Here is a 14371-nt window from a genome sequence, read left to right on the forward strand (position 1 = left end):
ACATGATTGCTTAGCTTCTGTAGAAACTTCTAATGTAGTTTATAATGAAAATAATACCGAGTCCCAAACTAAATTTGTCAGTAAGTTTTCTTTTCTCTGACAATGAACACAAGGAATCTTGGCCTGAGAGTCATTGTCCTGGTTTTGTTAAAAAACAAGTTTCTCTTTCAGTGAATTTTGCCTGCCAGCTAAAGCCTTCATATTAGCTGCATTTTCCTGGAAAACCAGATACATGTTTTTGTAAACATAGCAATGGAATGCAAACTTATTGATAAGCACGGATGGACATCTCGCAAGAGGGGTAACGAGAAACTGGTGACCAAGAAACTGACCAACTGTGTATAACATTCCATTCACGTGAGTACTTCATATAAAAGTGGGAGATCACGAGGATCTCGTCCCTTTTTCCTTTTCCTTTGACATGAGGAGAGGACCTTGCAAGTCGTCCCTGCGAGCTGAGGCCTAGTGAGAGACTGAAACCAGCTCCGGTTGGCTACAGAGTCTAATCCAGGACTTTGGGTGCTGGCTCTGCTGTTGCTGAGACTGTCAAGATTGGTTCTGTATATTTTGTATTATTTTCTCTATTCTTATTAGTAGCATTAGTAAGACATCTTTAATTTTTTCCATCTCTCTTCTCTCTGTCCTTCTTTCCCTCCCGATCGCCTGTCCTTAGTGGGAAGCGGGGAGAGGGAGGGGCAAAAGGGGAAGTTGGGGGGGAGAGGAGGTTAACAATACATCTGCCAGGGTTTGATTGTCACCCCGCAATCTTAACCCTCAACAGTCATGAATGAGGTGTTTGTGACACTGTTTTTGCAAGAATTCTTCAATAAAGAATCACCATTTTAGATGTATACATTTCTAAAAATACTTAACTTGTGTGACACCCAGCAACAGCAAAGGAGGAAGACAAGAGCAAAGGAGTTAAAATTGAGGAGAAAAAGCACTCATAAGATAATTACAATATAGATCACTGGATCTCCACTTGGGCATCCATGGATTAAATCACTGAAGTTTTTTCCCTATTGTAAAAATGGCACCTGACTCTGATTGAGCTCTCAGTTTGAGATGTATAGAGAGCACAGCATATCCCATCTCTCTTGTATTTGGAGCTGCCTCAGGGGAAGTTCAGCTGCAAAAGTGTGGGTGCAGCCTGCCAGGGCAGTTGTCCTGTCTAACTCTGCACTGCTCAGGAGCAAAACAATGTATTTGCAGCTCCACCTCCCCTTAGATTCTTGACAGTCTTAATTTTCTGAAGTAGGACAAGAAGCTTAGAAAAGTGAAAACAAAATGAGTAAGAGAAATATGAACAGAAAAAGCAAGAGACTGTTAAATAGAAAATATATTGGGAAAAGAAAAGTGGGAGGACTCAGAAAAACATGGAAGAAAATGGTAAATGCAATCACTGAATGCCACATGAGGGAATACTGAAAGTAGAGAGCATTGCATCATCAGTGCGTCACAAGTGGCTCTGATACCTCACCCAGTTTACGAGACAAATTTGTGTGAATATTCCTGTAGGCAGTTAAAATCTTGCCATTTGAATAAAAAAGTACTTTTATAAGTATATTAATGCTATCGATGACTTCAGGCAGTTGACTGATCATTGTAAGGTCAGTGGAAATTTTGCCATCATTACTTTGTAGCCTATTTTTCATCTTTAAAGTGTTACTGTTGAAGTGAAAAGTGAAAGACAAAAATTATCTGTAGTGGACTACCTTGGAAGACTTAAGGCTACAGATATGTTTTGAAAACCCTGATATAAAGCCCGTGTTTTGTACTGCTTCTGATAACAGCTAGTGATGTTGAACTTAGAATAACTGAGAAGATGGATTTTATTCTAGTGGAAATAAGTGTCAGGATAAAGCAAAATGAGAAGTCTGACAAAAGCAGAAGGGCAGTGAGAAAACCCTTAAGAGGTCAGTTCGGCAGTGCAGATAATGCATAGTCAGTGCTATGGTACATGTACCATAAAGAAACAGCATGCTGTTGTGTGTTACAGCTTTTAAAATAGTACTCATAGCCAGAAAGTTCCATGGGATGGGAGCTTCATGACTAAGATACCTTCTCTCACGTGAAATAATTGGATCACCATCATGTGTTTCACAGCAATTATTATTATCCTATTTAATAAAGAGGATACTCTCCTCTCTTTAAGTTTTCAGTAACTGCTGAGCTACTTTTTGTGATTTTTATTTTTTTTAAAGTAAGAAATACTAAGTATTGTTAAAAAAATTGCTTATTCTTATCAACAGTAAAACCTGACTTACAAAATATACATAATTATAATGTCATTTAAAAACAAATAATTTTTAAGGTTTATTCAAATTCTTGATCTGTAAAGCTTCATTATTTCCTTTTCTATGCATATCATCTAGACTGTGTTATTTATTTGATCGATTTCTATTCAGAACAGGTAGCATAATTTTAGTGAGAATAGCACATTTCTAAAATAATTTTAAATCCTTTCAGTTTGTATGATGAACTTTACTCTCTGTGTTACGGTGTCATAAAGGCATTTTTCTTGTTTCTTTCTGAAAATTAGAATATAATCATGGTGTTTATAGGTTAGACAGTAGCATAGTCACATGCATGAACTATATAGATTGAAATTGCAGTTGCGCACTCAGACACATGTCTTATATCATGGAAAGGAAGCTGATTTAGACTTTCAGAGGCACCTCCAATTTAACAAATACTCAGGCTGAACCGTCTGGCTCTTAACTCCCATTGAGTGAATTATTTCTTGGTAGACTTCTGAAACCTTTTCAGTAAGCTTCAAGGCCTTCAAGCACTTCTGTAGGACACACACACAGTAGGTTCGCAGTCATAAAAAGAGCCAAAATGAACTGCTGACTTCATCCCCTCTATTCCATACCAACACATGTACTTGCAGTGTGTTGTGACTAATTATTCAGTTTATGTAGTTTCAATGACCGAAGAATAAGTGTTAGTTGAGTCATTTGCAAAACAGCAATCAATAAAACCTGCGGTTCAAAAAAACCAAACAAACTCCCAAACCACAACATGCTTTAAGCTGTTTTGAAAATGCTTTCCAAGAATATTATCTGTGAATATATAAGTTGGCATATCATATTAGAAAAGAGAAGTTACAGCAATGAGAAATGTGGTCTCTACTTTTGTAGAATTCTCCTTTTGTAAATGTATTTTAAAAGAAGGGTAGCAATTAAAATTGGAAGACTTTCTTGTTTCCTGAATTATGAAATGCTACATTTAAAACATTATTGAAAAAGCATGTAATTATTTCATTCTTAAATAAAACATTCACTGGATTACTGTGAATTAAATAAATGATACAAAGTATCCAGAGATTGCTACCTTAATTGCAAAGTAAGCAGACATTTGATTATATTGCTTTACAAGTTAAGGGACACGAAATTGCTGATATTTCTCAGCAATTAGAGGTCCGATAGGTATTTTCTTCTCCCTAAAAAAGAGGAGTAAACAAATGGTATGAGGCATTAAATTTCCATAATGACTTGCAAAGTCTAGTGCTAAGAAACTTTCAGGAAAAATTGTTGGGTAAATGAGTATGAGAGATCAAATGCACTGCATGTTTAATGAAAATCCATTCTAGAATATAATTAAGAAATTAAATGATTCATTGAGATTAGTTTTTTACCTTTTGGTTCTAAATTGAGAAAATCTTATTACTTGGATTTGTGTTTGTTCAATCCCCAGTGGTTTGAATGGTGAGCTCTGCCTTAATAGTATTTTGGATCCACTCTACATAGTTGCAGGGCTACAGTAGAGAATTTAGTATACTGAAATTTTGGAAACAGATGCACTTGGTAGCAGTATTAGCTTTTAGCAGAGAAGGTGATTTTCAAGGAAGACATAACAAAATACCATTGATGAAAACAAAATGGGTTTGCATTATTCAGATGTCATATAAGGAGTTCATTTATTAGGAATAAGGATTTTCTTCATGTTGCCAAAGTTAGCTAGCCAATTCCTCCACCTTTTGCTCCTCTCTGCCAATGAGGTGCCATACAATGATGATACGCTCTGTACAACCTTCCACCATATGTGCTGTGTGCACTGGAATTCATCTGAATCTTTGGGTAACTGCTTGTTGCCCAGGTCACTATAAATCACCTCCAGCAAGGCTAATTCCTTCAGGTACTGGATACATCTCTCCATGGTGGTCCACTTACCTTGGTGATAAATAACCTCTTCCTTGAAGGGTTATCTTTCTTTCATGCCTGAAAGGAGCCATTTCTAGAGTCTGAGGGTTTATGCCCCTTTTCCAATTGCTTTATCAATGCCCTCCTTTCCTAGAAAGGGATCCTAGATGCTTGGCTTCCCTACCCAGAGGTCACCAAGTAAAAACTCTTAAAAACCTCTAAAATCCCTCAAGAATATTTCTGATTTTTCTTAAAGGTGGTGATTACCTGGTATTAGAACCATTTTGGAACAAACAAACCTTTACTGGGGTGCACAAAACGTAGACCCAGCCTAACCTAACCAGGAAACATTACACAGTAGGATTAGCAGCAAAGTAAAATACAAATTGGCTCTATATCCTGGGGATTGCTCACTCATGAAGTACACAGCATGACATAATCAAAAGATTTTTTTTCACTGTAAATCATTAAATGTTTTTTCTTTGTTTACATTCTGTGGGTGTCAAAAGAATAATGAAACCCAGTGATATGTTGAAACTTGAGAAAGTATCTTGGCAGTCACCAAATCAGTCACTTTTCCAGGACACATAATAATTTTTACAATTGTTGAAGTGAAGATGGAAAAGGACAGAGGACTTCTAGCTGTCCACCTTCTTCTTATTTTCAGATGGGAGAAAGAGCTTGATATGCCTTCATCTATGTTTCAGAACCAGGCCATTTCGGATTTTTGCACAGCACAGAAATGATTTCTGGAATCTGTTGTCAGTAGATATTCCTGACGTCATCTGATTAGTCTAAATAAAAATGAATCTAACAATTCTATGTGCAATTAAATACCCAGTCGTATGTAAAGAGTGTGAAACTAGAAAGTAATAATACTCTTTTAGTTTATGGCAAAAAATATTGAGAGGGGAAAATAAATTTTCCATTTGGGCAGGCTATTCCATGATGAAGTCTCCTGTATCTATCACATAAATATTTGCTGTGCTAGATAATCATTCTTATGTCTCCCAGCGTGAAACTTTCATTGCACACCATAGCAGACATAGTTTATAAAACACAATCCATATTTACAATTTACACATAATTCATTCAAGGTCACACATATTTACATGTCAGGCCCAGTGCTAGTGAATGAACTCCTCATTTCATAGCTGCCACATCTACCTTCCTATCAGTACTCAGGCTGGTTCAGGCCACCCAAAGCACATGTATCGCTGATGTACCTTTGCCAGAGAAACTACAAGGGCAGAGGCTTCTCTGCCCACCCTCACTTATTCACAGGGACTGGAGCAACAGTTTCTCCCATAACACGTGACAAGAACACCAATTTGCAGGTCCTGCATCCAAATAGGGGCTAAGTCTTCTTTCAAAATGTGGTGGCAGCACACATTTCTACCAATCTGTCCAGCTTAAAATTATAGTCTTTACAATGAGAAATAGGTGACCAACATTTCCTGAAGGAATTTCTCCTCTTCTATTCATTTATGAGCACGTAATTGGGCACACAGGGAACAGATCAGTACATCAAAGCAGTCAGTGTCTGAGCCCTTATCCCAATGCAGCATTTTTTTCTTTTTCACAAGTTTTGCTTCTGAGCAGATTTAGCATAATACCCTGGACCAAACTTTCCCATCAGTTATGTGGTTTGAAACCAGTCAGACCACCACCATCAGTTGCCGGAGGCAAAGCTTCTGGTATCTTAAAATGAATTTGAGCTATATTCTAACACTGTTCTTAGTTTTGTGCTTCTTGAATATTTTTCAATGGATGTTTGTGGCTCACTCCCCTTCCACGCATAGCTTTACGCAACAGGAAAACATTTCTCCACTAAATTAGAGAAAAATCAGAAGCAAGAACAAAAGTAAAGTTACTACCTACTATTAAAATGAAGATTAACTCTGCTTGCTTTGAGTCTGATGCAGAGAAGTAATTAATCTTGCGTGTACATGTGCAAACACTGGATGCAACCATTTTCTCAAGTTATTTACTCCTCCTGCAGTAGTGAGACATCAGGGTCTCTAGCCAGAATTAAATCAGAACGTATGAGCAATCCCAGATCTGTGACTGAAAACGTCATTCATCTGCCAATAAAATATTTCCCAAGCTAGTATATTCCAAACTGGGATTATCCTTTAGACCACAAAGTGTCTAACAAAACTCCATTAATGAAAGTGCAGAGACCAGCATGACATTTTTATGCAGCTTATCATCCGGTTTGCATAAAAGCAAAGGGACTGTTAAATCTGACAAGCCTTTGCTCTGGCACACCGGAGCTGGGCCTGTTGGACTCACCCACACATGGGGCCAATTTGGAAGAGGTAAGCTATGAAATTTGAAAGCATCTACATTGAGGAATCATTTGGTAAAATTCATATGTTCAGCATGCAGATCTTATCCTTTCACTGCTTTTACGAAAAGTGGGGTCACAGCCCTGAGTTCTGGCTGAGGAAGAACATCCTTGGTACAGGAAGTGTGTAGGCAAGCACAGCCCTTTTCCAAAGGAGCCTTGCAGGTTCAAATGTGTGGGTATATTGAGTGAAGTATCCAGAAGTTTTGCCTTATCTTGGGCATTATTGTGGAGAGGATTAAGTGCATCCAAATCTCTTGAGCTCTCATTGCAGCCAACCTACCTTGATTTTCAAAAATGACCAACTCCTGCTTTAAGTTTGTGTAGTGACATTGAGTTTGTAGGAATTACAGATAGTATTGCCTGTCAGTGTCTTGCATTGCTGGAAACACCTAGATTTACAGCATGTAAGTCCCCAGAAATAAGCAGCATTATAACATAAACCTTTGAATACCAGGAATACAGTTAGACACAAATCTGTCTTGACTTGTATGTATAGTCTATTGGGCTATATCAAGAGAGGATATTCACTATAATTTCTATCTATGTCAGAACTTTGTGGACACAGTAGGTGATCTGTATTTTGAAAATAACGTAACCCAATGTCTTCAGATCTGCCCTATAATCTTTATTGCAGTGTGAGAGGAGGAGGAGATCCAAGTCTCACTAGAAACAAGAATGGGAATGAAAGAAAAGGCCTTCATGATAAATCTCATACTACACTGGAAGAGCATATAGGGAAGTGACACTGGTCATTACTCTGCAAGGCATGACAAGGCTCACAAAGACCTAACGTTTTCTTCATCATCTCTGTGAGATGTTTTAAAATGAAAGAAAACATATACTGAGTACTCAAAAGTACCTGAAACTATACCTGTGAGAAATTTGACTGGCTTCACCCATGGTAGAGTATTTCTGCTATCTGTTCAGTGCATCTGTAACAGACCACATACTACTATCTCACTGCTGGCTCAAACATACTTTATCCAGGGTCTTATTGCTTCCTCACGGGACTTCAGGGCAGCACTGGCAGATACTCACATGCTGACTTCTCAAAATGTGATTATCAGTAAGATAATTTGCATGTCAGCTCAGCTCCGCATTAGGTTTTCTGTCCTGAAAATGCAACAGTCAACTAAAACCCCCAATTTTTAATAAACTGCAGTCTACCTATTAGTCAATTAAAAAAATGTTTTTATGAATTAAAGAAATAGTCTGGTAATGACTGTAGATGAAAAAAAAATTATTAGTAGTTTACTTTCCTAAAATCTGTCAATGTGTAAACATATTTTTACAAATATAAGTACAGGAAATAGGAAAGTTTTTAATCATTTGTAGATCACTCACATTTGGAAACTGGAAGACACTGCAGGTTGTTTGATTTTTTTTAAGTCTGAAAAGCCTCTCTAGCTGTCGGCTTACTAAGTGCATTTGATATCTTTTGTGCTATGGGGCGACTCTCAGCTTCACAAAATTTGTCTTATTATCATCCATCACTACTCCAGTCACATTGTTCCAGAGGCAAGAGAACATAAGATGCATTTTAAGTATGATTACACTGAAAAATGAGGCTGTAGATTTCTATACAGTCTTTGTCAACAATTTGTAGGAAATATTCATTTTCAAGGCAAAAAAGAAAAAAATCCTTTTCTGCTGTCATCTTTCTCTTTACTATTAATGAAGTGGAACGATGAGCTAAGTTGCAAATGAATCACCATGTAAATGATTTGAGAGTAAAATGAAATCACAAGCAAATACTGGTTATTACTTAGTATGCAGATAATCCTTTATGCAGCTATTAAAATAAAGCATTTTTTATCAATTCAAACTCTATCATATGATAATAGTACATATATCACATCACTTAACGAGTAATAAATATCTTGTCTCAAACACTTTTTTTCCAAAACAAAAACCAATAATCAAGCATGTAATTTACTACCGCTACTTGCACATTTATTTTATATAAGGCTTCATCTCTAAATTCTACTCTGGATCCTTTCTCAAATCCAGTAAGTTTGTCTACCAGATTTATTGTATCTGTCATAGGTAAAACCAGTTAAAACCCATATAAAAATCTTTGGTTATGAATTTTGTTGTGCATCTCTTATAGATGAAACAATTATTCTGTTTTCCTTTGTGTGTTAAGGTTTTGATACAGGGTATTGTGAGAAGGCTTTTGCTAGTAAAGTGAGCTGGAACTGCACACTCTCGGGTGTGTGATCTTACTTTAGCTCAGCCTCCAGTTAGGCAGCATGGCATTCAACAGAGGATGATCTTTCAACCAGTGCCACACTGTTGCAGACATTTGTCATATTTGGGCTGAAGGTCTGATAACAAGATAGAATATGAGGGAAGTGGAATAGTGGTCACAGTAAATTGTCTTACGGACATTCAGAGAAGGCATACAAAGGGATGTTTGCATTTCAGATGAACAATAGTTACAAGTCTGAGACATAACCTGTTTAGATGCCAGTGGAAGTTACGGGTATCTCCAGATGTTCATTGGCCAGTTCAACCTCCTTAATATAGTAGAAATATGTTGGTTCTATTACTAGAGTGCTTGATGTTGAAGTCAAATGTGTGGACCGCTAACTTCAATGTAAGTGCCTGGCTGTGGGAGACTATTTTAAGCTGGGGTAAAGGTATAGAGAAGTTGCAAAGTCATCTTATTGATGTATGACCACCTATCTTGGATATCCTCTGTGAAAATGTGCTAAGATGGAAGATCTGAGTGACACAAAAGATCCTAGCATGAAGCAGTCTGGTCTGAACCAGTTCTGATATGAAGCTGATGTTGTTGTATGTATATCTATGCATACATGTATGCGTGTACAGATATACAAACATGTACACATGTATTTATGTAAAAGGAAAGAGAACGAGAGGTAGAAAACAGACTATGAATGAAACAGACCTCTCACAGACTTTGTCTCTGGACAGTTACTAAATGACCAATTGAAATATGCCAGATATCAGATATGGCTTCATCTTGCCCTACTTGGGGTGAGAAGAAAAAAACATTTTTACCAAGATGATTCTTGTTTGATCAAAGCTTTTGTTTAGAAAAAGCTGTCTGATGACAACTGTGTCAGAAAGGCTTAAAATTTCTAACTTCAAAAATTTCAAAAGTGAACTTGTTCTTACCTGCTTTAGATACTTATGTCATTCAAGGTGGTTGAAGTATTCATTCTTGCAACTTCTTGGCTGTGCTTACCAGCCTACATCACCTAGTATTCTCCTGCTTTTAATTTCCATATTGACCTTTCACAGAAAAGGCAAGGATTTGTCTCTTTAGAGTTCCCTCGCATTGAGTTCCCTCCCTTGCCAAGTAACAGAAACACAACATAATATTCGTAGTCTAGAATGCTAAGACTGATTTCACTTCTACCTTGGATTACTTTTCAAAGGAGGTATCTACTCTGGGTCCATTTTCAGTCTTGCAGAATATTATCCTCTGAATCATGATTGTAGGTAGCATTATAGACACAGTGCTTCCTTTCATTTTCATATGTAATTGCTCCATTACTCACTATTTTGTTTGAAAAATCATTCTGTTTTAATCAGCTTTGGCAACCTTACCTTCAACTGGTCGATGCACATGGTTGAGCATGGGTCTACTTCCAAATACCATTTAATCTGATTACTAAACAGGGGCTGAGTTTCTGGTAAAAGTATACCATTCCTCTAAATCCTAAATTCTCCTTTTATAATTACTAGCTCAGGTTTCTTCCACATGACTTTTTTTTTTTTTTTTTCCTTTTGTGTGTGTGCTTCCTAGACATAGATTGTTGTCCTAGTGGTTTTGGTAGGTATCTGTGCTGAACCAGTCTGACAGATTTGATGGGCAGCAATTGGACTCAATCAGATCTTGAAAAAAAAAACCAAACAGATGTCTACTTGATACATATGAGCATTTTTTAGATAACTACTAACCTAGGCTGACCCTGACATCGGTTTAAATTATTTTTAATTTCACGTTCTCCACATGTCCCTTTATTTAATGTACTGTGCTGGTTTGACTGAGGATGGGTTAATTTCCTTCATGCAGCTAGAAACCTTTCTTTTTCGTAGCTAGCACATTCATTATTTGGACTTAGTTTGAGTACAAGCAGATAACACCCCAGCACAGAGCTAATATTTTTAATTGCTCTGGTCTGAGAGCCAAGGACATTCTGAGCACCCTGCCCACAGGTGTGAGACATCGAGGAAGGGGGGCAGAGATGGGGCAGAGCTTGACTGACATCCAGGCTGATCAATAAGAGTATTCCATCCCATTAGTGTCATACTCCAGATTTAAGCATGAGGCCTTCCAGTTTCTCACTCTTCTCTTCCACTCTCTCTCTGGGGTGTAGTGGGGGCAGCTTTTGGTGTGGGATATTTGGTCTGGCTTTTGCTACTTTGCAGAGGCCTCTGAGCCTTTTTTCCTTTTTTCCTCCTATTTTTGTTGTCAGGGAGCAGATGCTGCTTTCCTGGGACTGGCTGCTCAGTGTGGACAGAGTTCATGAGGAATTGCCTTGGGTATCTTTTATTTCTATTATATACATATATATTTACTGCTAGTGTATTAGTACTTTGTTCTTTTATTAAACTGTGTCTGTCTCAAACCAAGTTTCTCCCTTCCCATTTGATTTTCTAGCCTGTTGTGCGGGAGGGGGGTGAGAGAGCAGGGGAATGGGTGAGTGAGTTGCTATCATGGTTGTATTGCTATCTTGGGTTAAAGCATGACATGTGCCTACACAATCTGATGGTTGCTTTAGCGATGTAGCATGGTAAACAATTACTAAATTATTTGCAAGTTTTTAATTTCTTGGTGCTCATTTTTCAGGTGAAGGGATTTTTTTTTTTTTTTAAACCTGCAATATTTTTAATCACTTTATGATTAAAGTTTGGAGAAAATAATTTTTTTAAGATTTAGATTTGGGAAAATGTATGCCATGTATGCTTCTATTTCTCTCTCTCTCTCTCATCCGCACATACGCCATCTGTCCCATTTTTTCCAAACTCTCCAACATAAAACCACTGTTTATACTTAGAGAATAATATCCACATTTCAGCTACAAGTAATTTGAAGTATCCTTTGCTCTACTCTCCATCTCCTTATTTGGGATGGCAGAAGATAAGCCCAGAAGAGCCATCAGATCTGGGCTGTAAACCAGGGCTCCCTTCTACTCCAGCAAAGTGCTTGTCCTCAGCTCACATAGAAGAGCCAGGAAACAATAAATGTTCCTACTCCACTGCCATGATGTCTATGTCTCTGATCAGAGATAAACAGACCAAATCAAAGCAGCAACTGAATGGGTTATTTCTGACAATTTTGCATTTTGTGAACTGATGTTAATCAATATCTTCTGAACTAGTACTTTGTCTGATCAGCTCTTCCAAAACGCCAGTTGATATTATGCCTGTTGACATAGGAGGATTATGCTGATACAAGAAAATGAGAGCACTTCTTGTGGGAAGATACAAGAGAAAAAGATCAATAAACAGCTTGATACAAACTAGCAGTGGGGATAAGACCACTTTTTCCCCTTTCTGCAGTTTAGGCAGACATACTAATTGTTTCTTCAGATGAGTGGGTAGTGACACTTCATAATTCTAAGATATGTTTGTTTTCTTATCTATTACTGCTAAGTAACAAGCCTCTAAAAATTCCCTTGGGAATAGGTAAAAAGTGGAAAAATTAGAAATCAACATATGTTAATTAGTCTTACTAAAGATTCTTTGTACATGCCACAATTAAATTACTTGTAGTTGCCTTGAAGAAAGTTTAAAAGACTGTCCTTATGAGAATCGGTTTTTAAATGCTCTGTTTTTTAAATGATACACATGCTCTTTTTAAAAATTACCTTCTGTTAAAAATGCAATTTGGTAATTGGAATAAGATCAGAGATACTAGTAAGAGAAGAAAGACTGGACATAACAAAATGTCACTTTTTTGACATTTAGATAGTTTCCTCTTAGAAAGTGTTAGACTGAAGAAATAATAAATTTTACTAACCTCCGTAATACATTAGAGATGTAGCAAGCTACATTTCCCTGGTTGTTGGGTGATTATGGCTATTTTGGCAGTTGTTCTGGAGACTGTGAATTCAGTTTTATTGCCTGATACTTGCCATTTACAAGATTTCATAAAAGCATCAAATACACAGAAACAATCTTACTAGTTTGCTTGAATATCAGACAAACTGTTTAGCTCAGTGTGCTTTTTGCAGAAATGGCAACACGTTATAGGATGGTCCACTTTTCCACATTATTTTGCAGTGCATATAGAGTTGCCTAAAAAGTTGCAAGAGATATGCTTCAGTTTGGATCATTCCATGATACAAATAGGCAAGCTGCTTTCAAAGACCACATTGTTTCTGAGGTTTATGCCAATTATTCAGCAATCTTAGAAGGAACAGAACTTGCAGTACTTCAAGCAAACTCAATGACGACATCATGTTATTACAACACAACATATTCCTTTCATTACATGATCACATTATGGCACTTATAACATGTTACAACGTTATAACATTTCATTATTACAACATAACTAAATTAATTTTGCCATTAGTGGCTTAAACCACATATGGACTGGTTAAGTACAGAACCTTTTAAAATTCATATCCCTGAAGAGCATTAGGATCACAAAAGTGAATCATATGCTTCTGGCAGAAAGTGAGTAGCTAGACATGGGCCTGATATGCACACAGACACTGTACTGGGCTTCTTTGAACAGTTGCATTAAGCTAACACATTTGGTGTGAAAAATAATTTGGTCACTGAGAGTGCAACTTTTGCATACAGAAGTGGAAACATGTCTGCTATTTATTGAGGATAAATGTTGTTTCAGACAGATGTCTTTGTAAGCGGGCACTGACTGATTCTGTCCCTATGTACATATGATAGCATAAATGTTATCATTTTGCCAGAAGGGCCAGAGGAACAAGAGGCTGTTTGAAAGGACTGGGCTTTTATATGGCTCACAAATGTAAAGTAGGTCAATACACATGTTGGTTTGAATGTGTGGTTGGGGAAGCATTTTAGATCACGAAGAGGAAAGCAAACAAAATGACTTTACAGCCTTGCCAAGGCAATATCAGCAGCCATGGATACTTCAACATTTTACATGAACATCAGCTGATAAAAACAATCCCTTCACAAAGTGACTGGAAGACAGGTTTTTTTCTTTTGCAATTAAGTGTCACAAATACCAAGCTAGAGAGGTATGCCTCTGCTTACTTCCTCTTTCTGGCCTCCAGAAACACAAGTTCTCTTGTGCAAGGTGGAATAAAGTCTAAGGGCAATTTATAAAAATATCTACACTTCCCCAGGAGAACATGAATGAAGTTGTTCTGCATTTTCACAAATCTTCCTATCACAAAGGTAATTTTGAGTACTCCTCCTCCTTCTTCTCCTGTTTTTTGGGGGGAAGGAGAGTTGGAAATCACATCAATTCCTTCATTTTGTGTAATCTAATTCTACAGTTTTTGGATTGTTTTATGAAGGCTTCCTAGGCTACTCCTATGAGAAAGTGAGAAATTCAGGAGACCAGAAATATTAAAACTGATCAGCTGAAGGTAAAGAGAGGGTCTCTGAATTAAACCTTCCTAAGATAGCAATGTGTGGCACATCTTTCTGAACCAGTGGAAAGGATTAGCTTGCCTTGATGGGCTCATTTGTTTACAAGTAGATGTGTGTAGTCTGGCATGGTTTTCATCACCGTGTCTATTTATATGGGATATACTACAGGAAAGTGAATGAGACAAACACACCTGTTGCTTTGGTATCTACTCTCATTCTCGCAATGTATTTTTTCCTTGTTTCACTATATGATTTCAAGTGGTTTAAAACCAATTTATTAAACAGTAGAGAAAATGCTACAGGGAAG

The sequence above is a fragment of the Patagioenas fasciata genome, chromosome 3, assembly GCF_037038585.1.
Source record: "Patagioenas fasciata isolate bPatFas1 chromosome 3, bPatFas1.hap1, whole genome shotgun sequence".
In the NCBI taxonomy this organism is placed as follows: Eukaryota; Metazoa; Chordata; class Aves; order Columbiformes; family Columbidae; genus Patagioenas; species Patagioenas fasciata.